The following is a 17,583-nucleotide window of genomic DNA, read 5'->3' as shown; positions in this document are numbered from 1 at the left end:
TATTGGGCCTTTCAGTGTCCATCTAGAGCTGCTAATAGAAGCTCCCAGGAACCGAGGAACAAAGAAAACAAATCTGTTTCTTGACTGGGTCAAATGTTTTGATGCTAAAGAATATAAGAAGCATGCGCACGTTTCGAGTCGAGGGGGGAACTTTTAAAGTTGCGTAACTTGATGCGTGTCCGTGTTGCGAAGTGCATGCATGTGCAAAAACGAAGAGCGAGTGGTGGCACGTTTGATATCGTCAATTAAAAGCACATTTTAATTGTGAACTGTTTTATTTGTACGTCTGTGGAAAATGACGACGTGCGTGATCACAAGAGAAGAATTGCGGGCCGATTGAAGCGCGCTCCAAGAGACCAAAATGGACTCTCCCTTGTTCTGCGTGGGTTCGACACAATCTCTCTTTCTCCACGGGACAGCGATCATAAACAACTCTGCTCTGACATCGCTCTATACATTTTGCATTTTTCCCCCCTTCCTCCTCAACCGTAAACTCACGTCTACGTGTTTACGTTCCACGTAAATAGAGAGCCACTCGGACTACATTTTAACAAGCTGAAGCGATGTCTCGTCTTATTGCACGGCCACGCAAACGCGCACGACGACGTACGTGGATCTCGTATAGTAAAGTCAAAGAAAAAGACCATTTGGACGCAATGCAGTGTGTGTGTGTGCCTGCGTGTGTATGTGTGTGACGGGAAGACGCGTACTGACTGACTGCCACGGACTCCGTGCACACACGCCTCCCCGTCACACACGCATGCACGCACAAACATGCACTTTAGCTTTCACACTCTTGTAAAATAAAACAAAATAATTTAATTACAATAAAAGTTTACTTACAAGATGGAGTAAAAGTGTCGAAATGTTCTACGGTGAATATTCATCCCCATGCACGAAAGAGGAATGCAAAAAGACTTAGAATTTACTGAACCCTTGGACAAACCGGTAAAAAATGCATGAAATTGACACGTGTCCCCGGTTAAAACGGTAACCCGTTACGCTGAACAATTCGGAAATAAAGTCGAGTCACAACGCGACAACGCGACACTAAATCCAGAACGTTCTATGGGGCCGGCTGAACCGGAGGCACAAGCCCAGCCGGGGTGAAGGAAGCTCGGCGTCAGCACAGCCTTCGCATCGGGGAGAATGAAACTATGGTGTGATTATCTTGGACTGCCCCCCCAAAAAAACATACATTCACAAAAAAACACACGCATATAACCATAAAGCACTCAAGTCAAATGTCTAATAAATAAAATATTTTTCAAATTAATTAATGAAATAGACAGAAAACCTGTAAAAGTGGAACCAGTCCAAAAGTGACACATCATGCAAGAGAAATCTGCACTCGTGAACATTCATGTTTTGTTATTCTTTTAGTTAAAACCGCACTGAAAACAACATTAAGTTCAATAAGTTTCATCTACAACAAAATATTGTTTCAAAGATTTTTTTTTAATACAATGCATCCTAGTACGATTTCAAGAAAACGCCGCATTTAAACACTCCTATCGCGCGAGCCAGCAAAGGGTCACATTTTAGTGATGATGTTAAAAAAATATATCTTAAAACAATACACATTTGCTACTTACTGCTAAGTTATATCCCTTGTCTGGCCGGTGGTGTCTGAACAAAAAAAAGCAAGAGTATCACAGACGAAGCCCTAAAAATCATGCAAAATCCCCGAGTCGCCGAGATGAAACATGTGGGATTGATTACATCCTATGCTGCTGCTGCTGCTGTTGCTGCTGCTGCTGCTGCTGCACACTGTGCTGCGCACTCACTGGAGGTATGGCACAGACGCGCCGTAGAAGTTCGGGCTTGTAGTGAATCGAGACTCGTTCATGCAACCGGGGACTCAGACACGCCGGGGGGAGGAGGAGGCGGATGGTGGGTGGTGGTGTGGGGGGTCTGTGTGCGGGGAGGGTGAACGCGCGCGCCTACTGGTTTGAGGACGACAATGTGAAAGCGTGCCCGTGAGGCACCCCCCCTTCCTCTTCCATCCGCCCTTACCCCACCCTAGGTTTCGCTACACACACACATACAAGCACCCCCCCTCCCCTCCCAGTCGTCGGTAAACACCCATCACCATTGGCTGCCCATCTGAGCCAATGAGGATGTTGCTGGACTCGAGGAGGGAAACAGCTCAGGGTTTGATTTGGAAGCCCGTAATCGGAGCACTGCGTGGTTGCAAGTACTACGAGGCCCGCTCAGTCAGCAACTATTCCGACTTAAAATCGGCTCAAATATTGCATGATCGTCTATTGGATGTCAGTTATCGCTCGTTTTATTGCATGTTTACGACATAATGTCATGGGCATAGCAAACTAAGGCCCGGGGGCCAAATCTGGTCCCCTACGTAATTTTTGTGGCCCATTCAGCCAAATCAAATGGTGAAGTTTCTTGCTATTTTATTTCTTTTTGGTAGAATAACTGCAGAAACTGCTTTTTTATTTTTGTCTTTGTCCTTTCACCGAATCCCTTTTTCAAATTATAAATTGGACACTAGTACAGTATATGAAAATATTTGCTAATGATTACCAACTATTAGGTCTGCTGAGGTAAGTCATCCAATTTCATGTATTTCAATTAACTTTATTTTCAAATGTAAATAAGTGAAACCCTAGGCTGCTATTATATCATAATAACGTAAAGACAACAAAACTTGAAAATAAGTGTATCCTGTTAATTTTGGGGATCTGTGATTTTTACCATAATTATATCAATAAAAACAAAGCTGTATTTCAATCTATTTAGTTTCTAATAATTGGTTAGAAAATTATTTTCTACAAATATTGTATCATCTATCTATGTAGTGACAGTAATGCAGTAAATGATCTTCCACTACACATAAAAAAATCACTGCATACTTTCTGTGACATTCTTTTGCTGTTGAAACTTTATGTTTAACAATTAATTTTAATTTTTGCTGTTTTGAAGTCAAATTCCTTGTTTGGCACACTCAAACATGGCGAATAAAAAAAACCTCTTGAATCTTTTTATGGCTGGCTTAATGTGTGGCTGTAGACACACACGAACACACACTAGCTGGCTTCTCCGCGACTGTCCTCGGGGTTAGCGTTCCCTATGCTTGAGTAATTTAGCCCATTAAAAGTGTAAGAATACGGCCTTGTACGCTTCCACATCGAAATATATGAGCTGCTGTAGTAACCCGTCTACAGCATTCCGTCCGGTTTTGTTTACACTGGCACTTGAAGAGTTAACGCTAGGGCCGTGCAGATCGATCCAAGTGTCCATAAAAATGATACTAATGTGAGTATCGGTATCGCATCAATTCCATACAGCTAGTATCGATCCTTTGCATTTAGTAATTCTTTTTAGTGCATGTTTTTATACATATATGTGCCCCGCAATACAGTTACTTTCAAATAAACATTTTTACAGTGACGGACATTTTACATTCAATGCTTTGTTTTAGCTTTTCTACCTACCAGCTGTTTATTTTTGTGGCACAGCATAAAATATACTTTCTGAGTGATAATAGCTTAAAGTTAACGACAGGTAAACTACCTGCAAGCAGAGTTCGCAATTTTTTCTTGTGTTCTCTCTAACTGGGAGTGGAAGGGAAATCAAAACAACGGGTTGCAGTGATTAGTTTATTGAACGAATCGAATCCAAATAAACTAGGAATACTGTCTGGGATAAAGGAATTTAAGAGATATGCAGATTACTACGAAAGACAGTCCATTGAAGATATTATGGCAGGGTTAAGCACTCAACAAGAGAGTTTAAATTGCACAAATCATGTTATATATTAGGAAAAGCAATTTAAACTATTTTTTTTATTCTAAAAGTACTTGGTATCAGTATCAATATTGACGATACTGGGGCCTGTATGTTCTGGGTAGTGATCGATACCCACATCTCTGTATCGCAAAGCTCTGGTGGTGAACGCGGCTCCGGCTCCTTACGCGCTTCCCGATTGGCTGGCGCGCAGCCATTGCGCCGTCCATCAGAGAGTGTAAACAAGGCTCTGATTGGCTGCTGGCCAGTCCGCACTGTGCTGCCTGAAAAAAGCAATTACTGCCCCCGCGGTTTCAAGGCGACCCGTTCTGAACGACGAAAGGAGATAAGGAGGAGCGGTTTCAAGGCGTCCCCCCTCACCCCTTGCGCGAAGCCCCCGTTGGCCCCCAGAGCAAAAGGAGTCAAGAGTGACTAAATCAAAGGGAATACGGTAAAAAGGGGGCAAATTGCACGCCGTATGAAATGCAGAGGAGCTCGGTGCAACGACAATAGGTTTGTGTGCAGGAAACGAAGAGGGGAGCACGGCGACGCGGAACCGAAAAGGAGCCGTCAAGCGCGTGGGGGTCCCACCAAAAGTTTGCACGCAGAGATTCTCGATTTTAAACGCGGTGAGCAGCTCTCGCTCTAAATTTGTTCTATCGATGATGTAAACCGCTTGATATTGTTTTGCAACCGCTGCGTAAAATCTGCGCCTTAGATGGGGCACAATTATGAAATGCACGTGTTCTTTTCTTTTTATTATTTTCTAAATGCATCTTGACAATAATTAGTTGCAATAGAATGAGACATTTTTACCACAGTGATGCAAATCATTGATATAATTTAATGTCCTGACAAACGGAAATACAAATGCCTGAAATAGTCGAGGCAGACGTGAACGTATCATTTGCTTTGGTCCGGGCCCAAACAAAACACGGCATGTCCGTACAACCACGAGATGAGTGACTATGACACACTCTTTGCGCTTTGAGAAGAAGACTTTATAGGAGAACAATTTACATATAAGCCTGTAATTTTAAGGAAAAATGTAAGGGTGTTGGGAAGCAAATTTATTAGGTCTGTAATTAGATAATCATTACCATGTTTGCCTATTTCACTTGCGTTGAGAATTGCACAACGTTGCACTTATATAAATAAGGCTGCAAATATGTAATTTGCAATATTTATAATTTGTTCTATATACACAAATAGAACTGCATTGTATTGACTTGAATGTGAGTGTGGAAAATAAAGTTGACCTCATCTCCAAAGTTGTTTAGTGTTCACTATATGCTGCTAAATAATGCTAAATTTGATTGCAAATAAGCTGAGGCAATTAAAGATATTCTTTGTTTTTGCATTTATTACTTGAATGATGATTTGGTGGCAAATTAAATACTTAAAAATGAGAAGCAACCTGAATCACAAATGGCAATTGTTAAGGTCAGAGGTTAAAAATGCTCATACATATTGATACAATTCAATACAAGGTGGACTTCATCCATTCACTGCATACTAAATAATGAAGTGATTTGCTTCTGTGTGCTGGACAACAACAAAATATACAGCAGAGTGTAAATTAAAGTTTCGCATGACCAACTATAACGAATGATTTTTTTTTAAGAATATTAAGATTTTTTTTTTAAAATATGTTCATAAGAATTGTGTTACAGTACATAGCATATATTTATACACATTTGTTTACATTTACACAAAATTTAAAAAAATAAATATTCAAGTTTTTTTTTGTCCCGTCATCCTCAGCATCATTTTAAGCATTTACCCAAAATAAACTTACATTTCAGGTCAGATTTTATTTATTTTTTACATTGCTATTGTAGGTTCTTTTTCCACGTTAAAGTGGGGGTCGTGCGTGTGTGTGCGTTGCCCTGAGCCCGCGTGCCGAGGGTGGGGGTGGTTGGACGATTGAGTAGTAGGGGGTGCAAGGGTGGTGGTGGGGGGGGGGGGGTGTTGCGGGATAATTAATGCGGATTGACTGATTGCTCTTGAAACAGAGCGGTCCTGCACTAGGATTGTCCTCAAGCAGTGAAGCGTCCCTGACTGACACTTTCCACCTTCCCCTCGCGGGTTTCTATTCTATAGGGGCCTTGCTCCTCTTCTCCTCACACTCCAGCCCGGTTTGCAAGGCTCCTTCCCCGGCATGTCCCGGGCTACTCATTAAAGCACATTTGAATTAAAACATAGTTAAGTGACTTTTTCCCTATACAGATGGTGTACCTAATTAAAAGGCCAGTGGTGCATGATGAGGAATGTTAGATTCTACTTAGAAGATGGTGTTCATATAAGTTGACTGCACTATGGACATTTAAAGCTCTCATGAAAGCCGAAATATGTTTTGATGTGAAACTGGTTGGTGACGGGCGTTGTGGTGAAAAAATAAATGACATCATCGGTTGATCGACTACAAAAGGAGTATTGCAATCTTTCATGCATCTCGCATTGGATCAGATTGTGCAGCTGTACCTAATGAAGTGACTGGTGAGTATACATTGCCAATGAAGGTTTATTTTGGAGGGGCGGGGGTGTGTGCTAAAATGGCATTTTAAGTTGGAACAACTTTAAAATATAAATTGACATTTAAATTTTGAGTTCAGACTTGTTTTTTATACTTGTAAAAAATTTTATTTAAACTTATTGTATATTTACATTTATATGGTCAAATGAATGTTATATATAGAAATTATTTTACCCCTTTAATGGAGCTAAATCAAAATATTAGAAACACTTCACAATATGATGCAGTACGGCGCTCACACACACACAGACACACACAGTCCCTCTTGAGCCATTCAACTTCCCTTTCTGGAAGTAGGCGAATAAAATATTTCCTGCACATTAGCAGCAAATGGCTAAATTAACCTAAAGTAGGTGGCATGCCAGCCACCTTCATGTTAACTGACCAAACTTTCTGAAACGTCTAAATAAGACCCCTTTGAAAAGTCATAATTCACTGCCAATGGGAAACATGCCGGATTTAAACGAGCTCCAAATGGGGGGCGGGGGGGTCCGGGGGGAGTCTCCACGGGTGCCACTCAAGGCAAGAGACAGCCGTCCCCTATTTCTGATAGAATTACAAAAACACAGCCGTTCATTTGAGAGTGGGCTGCCCTGAAGGTGCCGTGGCCATCTCGTGAGACAAAAGACAGGCATCGGACGACAAAATAAGCTTTGAGTGAGCTCGACGGCATCGTTATTGTACTCTTCTGGTGGACGAGCCTGTAAATATCGCTCGGCACACTCTACGATGAAAAGACAAGACTGGACGCAAACGCAACATGACCTTTCGTGGGATCGTTGCTGCTGCTTGCGATCATGCAGACAAATGAAATGGAGAGCAGCTCATGGCAAGTAAACGCAAGACGCCCAAGAGGAGATAGATGGTGGTTGAACGTGGGGAATGGTTGGGCGCCAAATTAGTACCTGTCACATAGATATATATCCGAGTGTAATCAGATCCAGGCCTGCGCGGAGACGACACCGGCATCTATTTATGGGCCATCAAAACATGCAGGTAGAGGCTGTAATTATCGTTAGGATTTATGACCTTAGCGTGTTGTCTTGCGTGTGTTCACATGGTAAACTTGCGCAATTTGTAATCACGTTTTTTTTTTCTCCCTTAAATCTCCACATTAAATTTTAAAAAATTATTTTTTTCTGCTTGGTAAAAAGTGACAAATCAACTCGGACAACTCATGAAATTTTACTAATATTTTCTCACCGGGGGTAAAATGTATAGAAAATAAAACTCACCCAAGCGCCTTAACTGAAGATTACAAACATGTTTTGCTAAACTCTAAAATGTCCGGGAATGTTTAGGTTGGGTTTAGCACAGTGGCTCTGTAGGCCACCGTGGGGTCAAAGGGTCACATGACCCTGCGCAACACAGCACTCATCTTTGGAAGATTCTTTAAATTATTTCAACAAAAGCTCTTTGCATAGCGCACTCGGTACTTTAGTGGATGCATTTAAGGTAACTTTTATCACAGAGTAGCTGTTGACAATTATTTTAGACTGAGTGTCACAAATATAACAAATATAAAAATACAGTGATATAGTAGGCCTATGTGATCATCAAGTACTTGGCAAGTTTGTAACATTCTCCATTGTTTGAATATTTAACACTGCTTAAATATAGTGGAAAAGTATACAATTGGAATCAATTGAAAAAAATAATGCAAAATATATTGTATTTGAAACTTAAATACAACTGAACTGTACTTTTTAAAATATATCTGTGATGAGACTTAAAGTAGCTGCTTGTATTTCGAATTTGAGAGTAGGGACAATTCTAGTTTAAAAGCAAGCATGACGTGATGCTGACTAGCTGGTTCTTACGATAACAGCGTGCGCGCGAGATGCAAATAAAGAGCTCGGTGTGCAAGCCAAGCTCGCGCCAAGCCTATATGACGTGAACTCAAAAGGGAGAGCACATTTGACATGCTCGAATCGGCGCGTACGCGCCACTCCGTGACACCACATTGCCCTCGAGAGGCCCCAAATTGACAAACCTTCCAACATTTACTCGATTTCCAAGACAAATCTGTCACGTAAGAGCAATAAAACACCCATCCGTCCATTTGCATTGACTTAATTGGCAAGCATTGAAAAGACACGCTCAACTGCAAAACACGCGTCCTGTTTAGTTATTGGAAGCGCACGGCAATGTTGTAACTGCGCGTGCTAAGTTCTATCATACGCTTGAATTAAAAAAACGCACAACACACCTACCTAAAGACAACTTTTATCTTTACAGAACTTTAAAGTTGCGGAACCTGCAGAGCGCATCACCTCAAACGTCTTGTGCTGAATTTACACGCCGTGGGATTTCCCCCGAAGACAAGCACCGGATCCTGCGGACGCGAGGCTCCGTGACATCTTGTACTTTTCAATTTACGTCACGCTCTCTCCCACAATAGGAGCAACGTCGCTCCCCTACCTTCTCTTCTTGCGGCTTTCTTGATTCTTTTTTTAATCGTGGAAGGGGGGGGGGGGGGGCACATCGTGGTGCGAGTTGCACCCACTTCCGCTCCTGCCGGCAAATATTACGCACACACCTCTTCCGAGTGTTTACAATTACAATACCCCCCCCCCCCCCCCCCGTTTTGTTTACTATTGGGCAATCGGTCTTTGTGGATACTGTGACAAAAGTCACTTTATATGTCATGTGTTTGTTATTTATTAATAGTTGACCCAATAATAGATCTAAACTTCCGTCTGGAGGTCAGAGTGCAGCCGGTGTTAAAGCATTAAGAAAACCCACCGATACACTGCTGGAGCTTTTACAAGCATTTTGGACGCAGACACGTACACGCTGGTCCAATTGGAGGAGAACTATAAACATTTAGCACGGGCGTTAAAGTCCACGGGCATTTTCCACGCACTTGAAGCCCCCGCAGCCTTTGATCACTTCCAAGCGGTCCGGACAAGTTTGTGCGTAAAAGTGAATTGAACTCACGGTTCGAGGGAGAGTGGGGGAAGTTCATCCCCAGCTCTGCCGCGTCGTAATGAGTGCCAACAGGCGCGCCGTAAAACAACTTAAAATAAAGAATAAAAAAAACACGCAAACAATTTCCACTGGTGGGTCACTTTTACGCGCTGGATAAGTGGAGGCGTAAAACAAACGACCAGCGAGGAAATAACTGCAAGAAACGAGGCGATTGTCGCACTATGCGTCCTTCCCGCATTTTCAAAACAGTATAACCCCCCCAAAAAACCCCCCGCATTGCTCCCGCGGGTTACCGCTCCACCAGCACCACGTCACCGTCACGTTAACCCCTGCGTGGCCGCGTCCGGAACGCGGGTGCGTGTCGAGTGGCCGGGGATGTAGACAAGCATTTAGGAAGAGAGAGCGAGAGAGAAGAGGGGGGGAATGAGGGATGTGGGGGGCTGCAGTTCCCACGCAAAAAAAAAATACAAAACAGGTTTCCTTCATAATTTAAATGAATGGGAATTGTCTATTACAAAGTTTTAGTTTGACTTCCTTTGTGCTGCATCACATTATTGCTACAGTGTGTCTTTTATATTGTGCAATTAAATGATTAAAAACACTTTTTTCTTGGGAAGATGAAGTGGATTCGAAACATTTCCATTCATTTCAATAGGAAAAGATGTTTTGAGATGGTGGTTACCAACCAAATTAAACTCGTATCTCAAGGCACCACTCTACCAATAGTGACCGATTGACAGTCTACAGGCCCATCCAGCTTGAAATACTAAACAACATAGAGAAAGTGGGAGGAAAAAAAAGCCTTGGAAAAACATTTAACCGCGTAACATCCACCAAAAAGGATCAGCCCTTTACAGGCCCCGACAGGCAACTCCGTTCAAATAAACTTGCCAAGCCTGAGCAAAGTCGTTCTATTCCAAAGCAGCCCTTTCTCTATGTTGAAACTACTCTGTCCCCCCCCCCCCCCACACACACACATATTGGTTTTGCGTGGTGATGATTGATGAGGTGAGGAAGGTGTCAAGATTGACCTCACCCACTCAGAAGCTTATTTATATTTGACTACCACTACATTACAGAGGACACAGGTAGTATCAGTCCTGTCTCATGAACTGAATTAAAAAAAAAAAAAAAAAAACTTAAGTGTCAACAGTTCTTGTTGAGATTGGTGTTGTAGTGATGGAAAAAAACATCTCCATTGTCTGATTCATCAAAAAAACTAAAATCTCTCCAGAAATTATCAAACCTGTTGCAACATTTTGGCAAGAAGTCGACAAACTCACAAGAACCGAACGCTCAACCTTTTTTTCCCACAAAGACACTTTAAGACATCTGTTTGATTTAAAAATTCCTCTGCCGGAGCTCGCGGAAGCTCCTTATGTTTTCTTCCTGTCATAATCCAAATGCCCCCCCACTTCCCCACCCGATTCCTTGTTTTCCAAGCGAGCTGTAACAGGAGAGCGCGCTCAAACTGACCCCGGACTGAATGGTTAAATAGATGCCATCCACATTCTCACCCCATCCATCTATTTCAACTCTGATGAGGAACAATTGTGGTGCGTTCAGTCAAACTCGGAACGCCCGCAGCCCTGAAACTCGACCCTTCGCTCCTCATTAGAACAATCCCGACCAAGGCTGCTTTACCGCCCAAGTCCTCTCCCTTTCTCTGGCTGTGTTGGCTAAACATACTTCAGTGGCGTAGTCCTACATGTCAGGTTCTTCTCATACATAAATACATATTTGTGAAATTCCATTCTTGTTCTTAGGCCAGCAAAAAAAATAAATAAATGGCTTTGAAGCTGCCAAAGGCTTGAAATAGTAAAAATGTCCAGTGGATTCACGGAGGGGCCTTATCATTATGCGGCAACCACATGTACGCAGGAAACATCTGCAATATTCATCACTAAACAATCTAGCTTCTTTGGAGACAATGGTTCGAAATACTGGGCAGTAACTGGACCCTTCATTAGGTACACCATACACTATTAATTACGTACAAGAGAGAGAATGTTATGATTTATATATATACATACACATTAGCGGTGTAACAAAAAACAAATTGAATCGGTAAATCGGATTTGATATAAAAGATGTGCACGGCCAAATCTGATTGTTTCATAGTGTGATGGCCGCCATTTGCACACCCCAGCGCACACACACACACCTCCCAGTGCATCCCTGTTTCTTACATTATCGGTCTACATGTGTTGCTCCACTGTTTGTGTCCAAATATATCACCAAGCTAACTGTTAGCAGGTCAACTGCGTTTCGCATTGCTTGCAAGCATGACACAAAGATATTTTGTTTTAAATGCACAATGTGTAATTATTTTTATGTTCACCATGACAGTAAACATAAGGCCGCTTTTTTTGAAGAAAAAAATAATAAAATAAAACTCTCTCAAGCTGCTGCTTATTGTGGAGTTGAACTGAGTTCACTGGAACCATTTAGTAGGTATGTGCGTAAAATTAAATCATGGTGAATTCAAACAAATGCGGAGGATTTACATCTGACGCTTGTCATTTGCCATATGCTGTAATACCGCTGCGAAAATGTGCGTGCGTGTGATATTCCTGTGTGCGTGTTTGTGACACTGCTGTGATACGTTAAGAGTCAGACGTTAAACTTGTCTCTGGTTCCAATTTTAGCTTCCAGCTTCTTTTTGGCAAATGGAAAACATTTCGAGGTGGCACCAGACTTGAAGATACTGCCGCTTTCTACGGTTTTTACACGGTCCTGCGATTTTTGGAGAGCGGTGGTTGTTTGCTTCAGAAGCAAAGTCCACACACACATATACACACACATACACAAGGCCCTCCTTCAAGTTTATAGCCGTCCCCATAGGTGAGTAGCCAGAGCCACAAAAGGGGGTGAGCTAAGCCGGCAAAGCATCCTGGGATGTGACTTCTTGCCAGTCCACTAAAACGGCTTGGTCTTCCCACACATTTTCGAAGCCGTCATAAAAGACGATGACATCACTGGACGCACAGTGGTTCCTTTTAGAGTTGATGGACCACACTGTATGTCTCTGTGAGTTATGCATATTCCGTGCAGCAGCATTAAAATGCATTGTACTCCAGAGACAAACAGAGACATCACTTTAACGTCAAGCAGGGCAACCCATGCCATCGTCCATCCATTTCTTTTTTTTTTACATTGCAGCTGCTAATGGAGCAGCCGGAAGAGGGACAAAGCTAGCTTTGTCAGCCCCCGCCCCTCCTCGCTGTCTGCTGATGAGTCCACTTGTTCTTCTTGTCCCCCCTTTAGCAGTCTTTCAATCATTTAAATAAAAAAAAAAAGAAGTCTTTTCTCCTTTTTAGAATTCACCCAAGCCTTGCCCTCCAAATCTACAGCGAAGTCACGAGGAACGGCCGGCCAGTCATGCGATCTCAGTCACGTCTTTGCCGGGGAAAAAAGGCATGTGTGTGTTGCAGTGGACATGTGAAAGGGTCAGCGGTCAACTCGAGGCCGATAGCATCGGTTGGACTCAAAAAGTGGGTCAACTTGATTTTACTCTACACCAGCGGACAATAACAGGTAGAACAACTAAATTCTCTTCCCCTAGAAGGCATATAAGAGCAGACCACGAGTGGCCCACGGGCCTTACTTTGCCCACCCTACCTAGGTTAGCCTAAGGTCAGTTATATGCTACTTCAAACATACCACATGAGTGAAACCAATAAAAACCAAAGTCGGTTCAAATGCGATAATTGTTGCACTGTGTTTAAAAAAAACAAAAAACTCACTTGGGCTCACAACCTTTACTGATCATGGGACCGAGTGAATGCGATGATACGAGCAGTGACGAATGACTTGAGTTGAGAGAGAGTTCAGAGGATCAAATGTTCATGTGCTAGTATTCCATTGACCCACATGAGAAAACAATAAAACACACAAGCGCTCTGTGAAGCCCAATCAATGTTCGGGGCGGGGGTTTGATTTAAAATAAAAGTATGATGGTCTATGTAGTTATGTAATCCATACACCACAAAAATAAACATTCAATGACCACCCTCCCTCTCTCTGTCAATCAGATTACCATAACACGGGAAAACATGCTAACGTCAGTTAGCCGCATCTACAAAACGTGTCACTCCTTTCTATTATCACGCAGACAGATGTGTCTTAACAACAGCTCTGTTTAGGTGACATTTTACAGATGCATTCAAAGATCCATCTTGCGTGTATGAAATAAACGCCCCACCATCGGTCGACGCTTCCCTCGGCCAGTTTTCGTCATATCCAGCAACAAGTGGCCTCTTCCCTCGATGAATTTTGACATAATGCCGTCTGCTGCTACGCTGCTGACATGGGGCAGATTGAGCAAGAGGGGGGGCATTGATTGCACTGAGAAGCTGACGGAAGAAAAATATTGCGTCTGAATACAGATGCCTTAAAGCCACCCCTGCGCCGTTTGTTTTTTTTTTTTCCTCCCCGAGATCAACCTGAATGAACGGGCCTATACTAAAATAAAATTTTAGTGCTGCGGTAATGTTGTGGAGCAGCATGGCGCCGAAGCTAATGGGGGGATCATATCTATATCGCTGTTCCTACACCCCGCTTCATGTTCAACCCCGAGCGTCTGTCATCATCCCCCAGCACTTGGCACAGGATCCAACTAGAAGGCAAAGTTCAAACAAGCGCGCATAAAATGAAAATAGAATTACAACAACGTGATAGTCCTCCTCTATAAATGCTGGCAAAGAAAGTCGGTGGGTTTTATTTTCTGCTGCTTGCGGTTCTCCGCAATGGCTTTTTTTTATTTGATTTGAATTTGGGAACACTCATCACAGAGGGAAAAAAAACATGAAGGCATATTTCAAAATGGGATTTGTTCTTTGCAGAAGATAAAGAATATATTTGTCTTCAAATTCATTTCTACTTCAAGGATTATGACACGGCAACTCAAATGCTATTCGTTAGCCCGTCAATAGGATTTCCCATCATGTGTTAGCGTTAAGCTAACAGACTTAAAGGCAAAGTTATGCGGTTTGTTTTAAATACACATGGTTTAATGTTGCGTTTGACACTAAGCTTCAAAATAATACTTTATTTAAATAGAACCTATCTATATGTAAAACTTTATAAGCTCATTTGAAAACGTGAAGCGTAGAGTGCATTTATTTCTATTTCCATTATTTCTTATGGCAAATTTCAATCCTGCTACCTTGGTGTGTGTTTTTACTCTCCATTCACAAATTTAATAATGAATGTTCCCCTTTTCTGCCTTTATGGACTTGATAATTAAATATTACAATGCGGCTGAAGGTGAAAGTGTGTGCGCATCATTTGAGTGGGGTATTATTAGAAGCCATTTTGGGGAGTTATCCATTAATTGGGGGTTAAAGTCCATTTGCATCCAAACAAAGGGGATATGGGCCATCCATCTCCGCACGTGGGGAAGGGGGTTACTGCGGGGCACGGCGAGAGAGGAAGAGGGTGAGCTGGGTTGGGCTGCGGGGCAAGCGTGTCTTTACGCAAGCGTGGGGGGTGAAGCAGATAAATCTGTTGCCCTCAGGGGTGCATTTACATAGGTGAGGACTGACGGTTGGGCAAGCGGAGAGTGATTGAAATGAAAATACCAACACAAACACACTCTAGGCCGCTGTCTCGCAACCTTTAATGAGCCAAGGCACATCTTAGACTTCTCAAAGAAAAATTTCAGAAAAACTCCATTTAATGGATGTAAAAAGTCGACACTCCCGGTTCAAAGGTTATTTTACTTATCAAAAACTTCAATTTTAGAGACGAAAACATTTAAATGCTTTTGAGAAAAAAAAGTGGAACTACATATTTATAAAATTAGCTGATTTGTATTTCAGTACCATATACAGTACGCTGTATATGTTTATGTAAAATATATTCCTTGGCTCAATCAGGGTTCGAGCCCTCACCCTGTAAAGTCCCAAAGAATGTGCAGATTTATTCAAAGCCTGTGTGCGCATATGAATACACACAACAAAGCCCTGCACACACCAAAAACGCCCTACATACTGTGTGCACCAAATCCTTACATTATACCTTCAAAAAGAACCAAGAAACCAAATCTATATTTGAAACGAGATGATTTTTTTTTCTTTCTTTCTTTTTTTTTTTATATCTTGCAGCTGCCTTCTTTCTCACCCTGCATGTATCCTCCCCTCCCTCACGCACAGAGAAAGGATTTCCTAGCAACCATTATAATGCGCGCACACACACAACATGCTGGGGCTCCCTGCGTGGGCTTCCCCCTCCTTTCCCTCCTCCTCCTCCTCCTCCTCCCCTTCTCTCCTCCACGGCGCGAGAGAAAGAGAGAGCGATCCCCTCTTCACAGCTCTACCACGGAAGCCCCCCGCACAACAGCCCGCCTGCCTTCCACGAGACGCGGTCACACCGAGGCTTCGAGGATGCACGACGAAGCGAGGAAACCAGCTGATCGTTCCAAGGCGCACGAAAGAGAAAAAGTGTCGGGTGGACGACGATAGAAATTTTGACGATCCTCGAGGTGTCGTGGAAGAAAAACAAGCGGAATGGGTGGGGGGAGGGGGGACGCTCAGGAACGAAGCGGACAAGCGAGCCTATCTCCGGGGCGCAACAGCACCGCGCGGTCCCGCATCTCTTCCAACGCAAGGGCGACAAGTCAAGCAGTGTCTGAGCGCGTTTGACGAATTCCAGGGACAGTTTTGAAAATTCTCCGTGTGTGGGGGGGTTGGAGGTGCAAGAAGAGACTGCAGCTCCATATTGGAGACGCCCCCCGCCTAGCTATCACCAGCATCTCCTCCCACAGACGCCCCTCTGCGGCTGAGCGCCATTTTTCGAACGGCGTTTTCTGCACGAGATTTCTTTTGCTGCGGTTTCATGTTACACTTTTGGCCAAGAATGTGGACGGACGGCCAGGACATCACCCTTTGTTCTTCGTTTACTTTTTTATATTATTTGCACAGGTAAATTATTTTATTATTACAACGCGCAAATATTGTCAATGTATTTACTATCATATATGCTTACAATAAGCTATTTTTGCACGTGTTGAGTAGTATAGTAATATATACAATTGTAATTGTAAAATATAAATATATTGTACATTTGCACAATATCGTCCTTACGATATCTAAATTTTAAATAGGTGACCGCGGCGTGTATCAATCACTATTTTGCGATCCTGCATGTGTGTGTGTGTGCGTGTGTGTTTAGTTTACCCTAAATCAAGCAGTATTACTGTGACCTTTCTATTTCCATTTCAAGCGTAATTGACTTGACATTTTTATTTTTCGTCAACGTGTCTAGATTTTAAATGAGGAAAATCAAACTGAATTCCAATTAAAATTTTCAACGTAACTTGACACAGAATGAGAACATAATCGCATGTGCGTGCGCGTGTCCGCGTGTGTTTAGTTTATCCTAAAGCATTCAACATGCCCCCCCCCCCCATTTCAACTATAATTGTCATGACATTTTAGTTTTTTCATGAACGTGTTTTGATTATAAATGAAGAAAAAGAACACCGAGTTGCAATTAAAATCTTGAACTACTACTCGTCAGCAGAATGTGTGTGTGTGTGTGCGTGTGGGTGTGCTTACGGGAAGAAGCTCCACAACGGAACTTTAATCTAGTCCTTTTTTTCCCCCCTCCAATATAGCAAAAACAATTTAACTTTAAAAGGGGGAGCTTCCTCTCGGTTTTGTTTCATTTGATGTTGCATAGTCGTCTAAATTCACCAGACTTCGGCAAATGCGAAATTACAGGCTGGCTGGAAGAGCTTAGCACCACTTTACATAATTACACAGCGTGGACTGGATTTTTTTCAAGAACACGCTTTTAGTTCTACTCATCCTCTCACAACCTACACGACCGGTTTATTAAAATGCGCGTGTATTATCCTTATTATTTTATTCGCCGTTTTGGATTTCACGATCACATTTTGGGCTAAAAAAATCCACATTCTCTTTCTCCGTGTGCGTGTGTGAAGATCACACGCTGCACGAACGATCTCTGGCAGCTTTGTTGCAATAATAACACGCGCGTTTGTGTTTTAGCGTGGAAGCTTGATCGTTTATTTTGAAAATTCTAATTTAGCCTGCTCATATCTGTTCATTAATAAATTAATTTAAAAACAATCGAGCAACTTTTAAGTGATAATCAACAAGAGGCAAATAATAATTTAACATTTAATTTGCTTTTTGAATGCATCACTTTAAATGGAATGTAATGTTATTTTTTAAAAGAAAATAAACCAGTTTAAGTTTAACAATATACTGCACTGTATTATGGGTGATTTATAATGAATGCCTGCTTTTAGATACAATAATTGCGCTTAAAGATTTACATATTGGGTCAGAATCGGTGAAATATGAGCAATTTTATCAACAAATATAATGTTTATGAATGAA

General features: G+C 42.3%; 1 protein-coding gene across 6 annotated transcripts in view; it reads right to left on the bottom strand.

Moving 5' to 3' along the window:
- The window catches only part of bahcc1b (BAH domain and coiled-coil containing 1b), a 69,357-nt gene that overhangs the window by 38,506 nt on the left and 13,268 nt on the right, over nt 1–17,583 (bottom strand). Inside the window, exon 1 of one of the 6 annotated variants that reach the window (XM_088359198.1) lies at nt 9,224–9,454. The exons of 1 other annotated variant lie outside the window; for it this stretch is intronic. The gene's annotated coding sequence lies outside the window, so the exon portion shown is untranslated. Of the gene's footprint in view, nt 1–1,595; nt 1,853–8,496; nt 8,710–9,223; nt 9,455–17,583 lie in introns of those variants that run through there. 4 more of the 6 variants (XM_088359196.1, XM_088359197.1, XM_088359199.1 and 1 more) reach the window with 4 other exon arrangements.

Source organism: Syngnathus floridae, chromosome 18 (genome assembly GCF_059516105.1).
Source record: "Syngnathus floridae isolate MCC-2025c chromosome 18, RoL_Sflo_1.0, whole genome shotgun sequence".
Taxonomy (NCBI): domain Eukaryota; kingdom Metazoa; phylum Chordata; class Actinopteri; order Syngnathiformes; family Syngnathidae; genus Syngnathus; species Syngnathus floridae.
The sequence above is the reverse complement of the archived record's forward strand: the minus strand, read 5'-3'. Positions and strand labels throughout refer to the sequence as shown.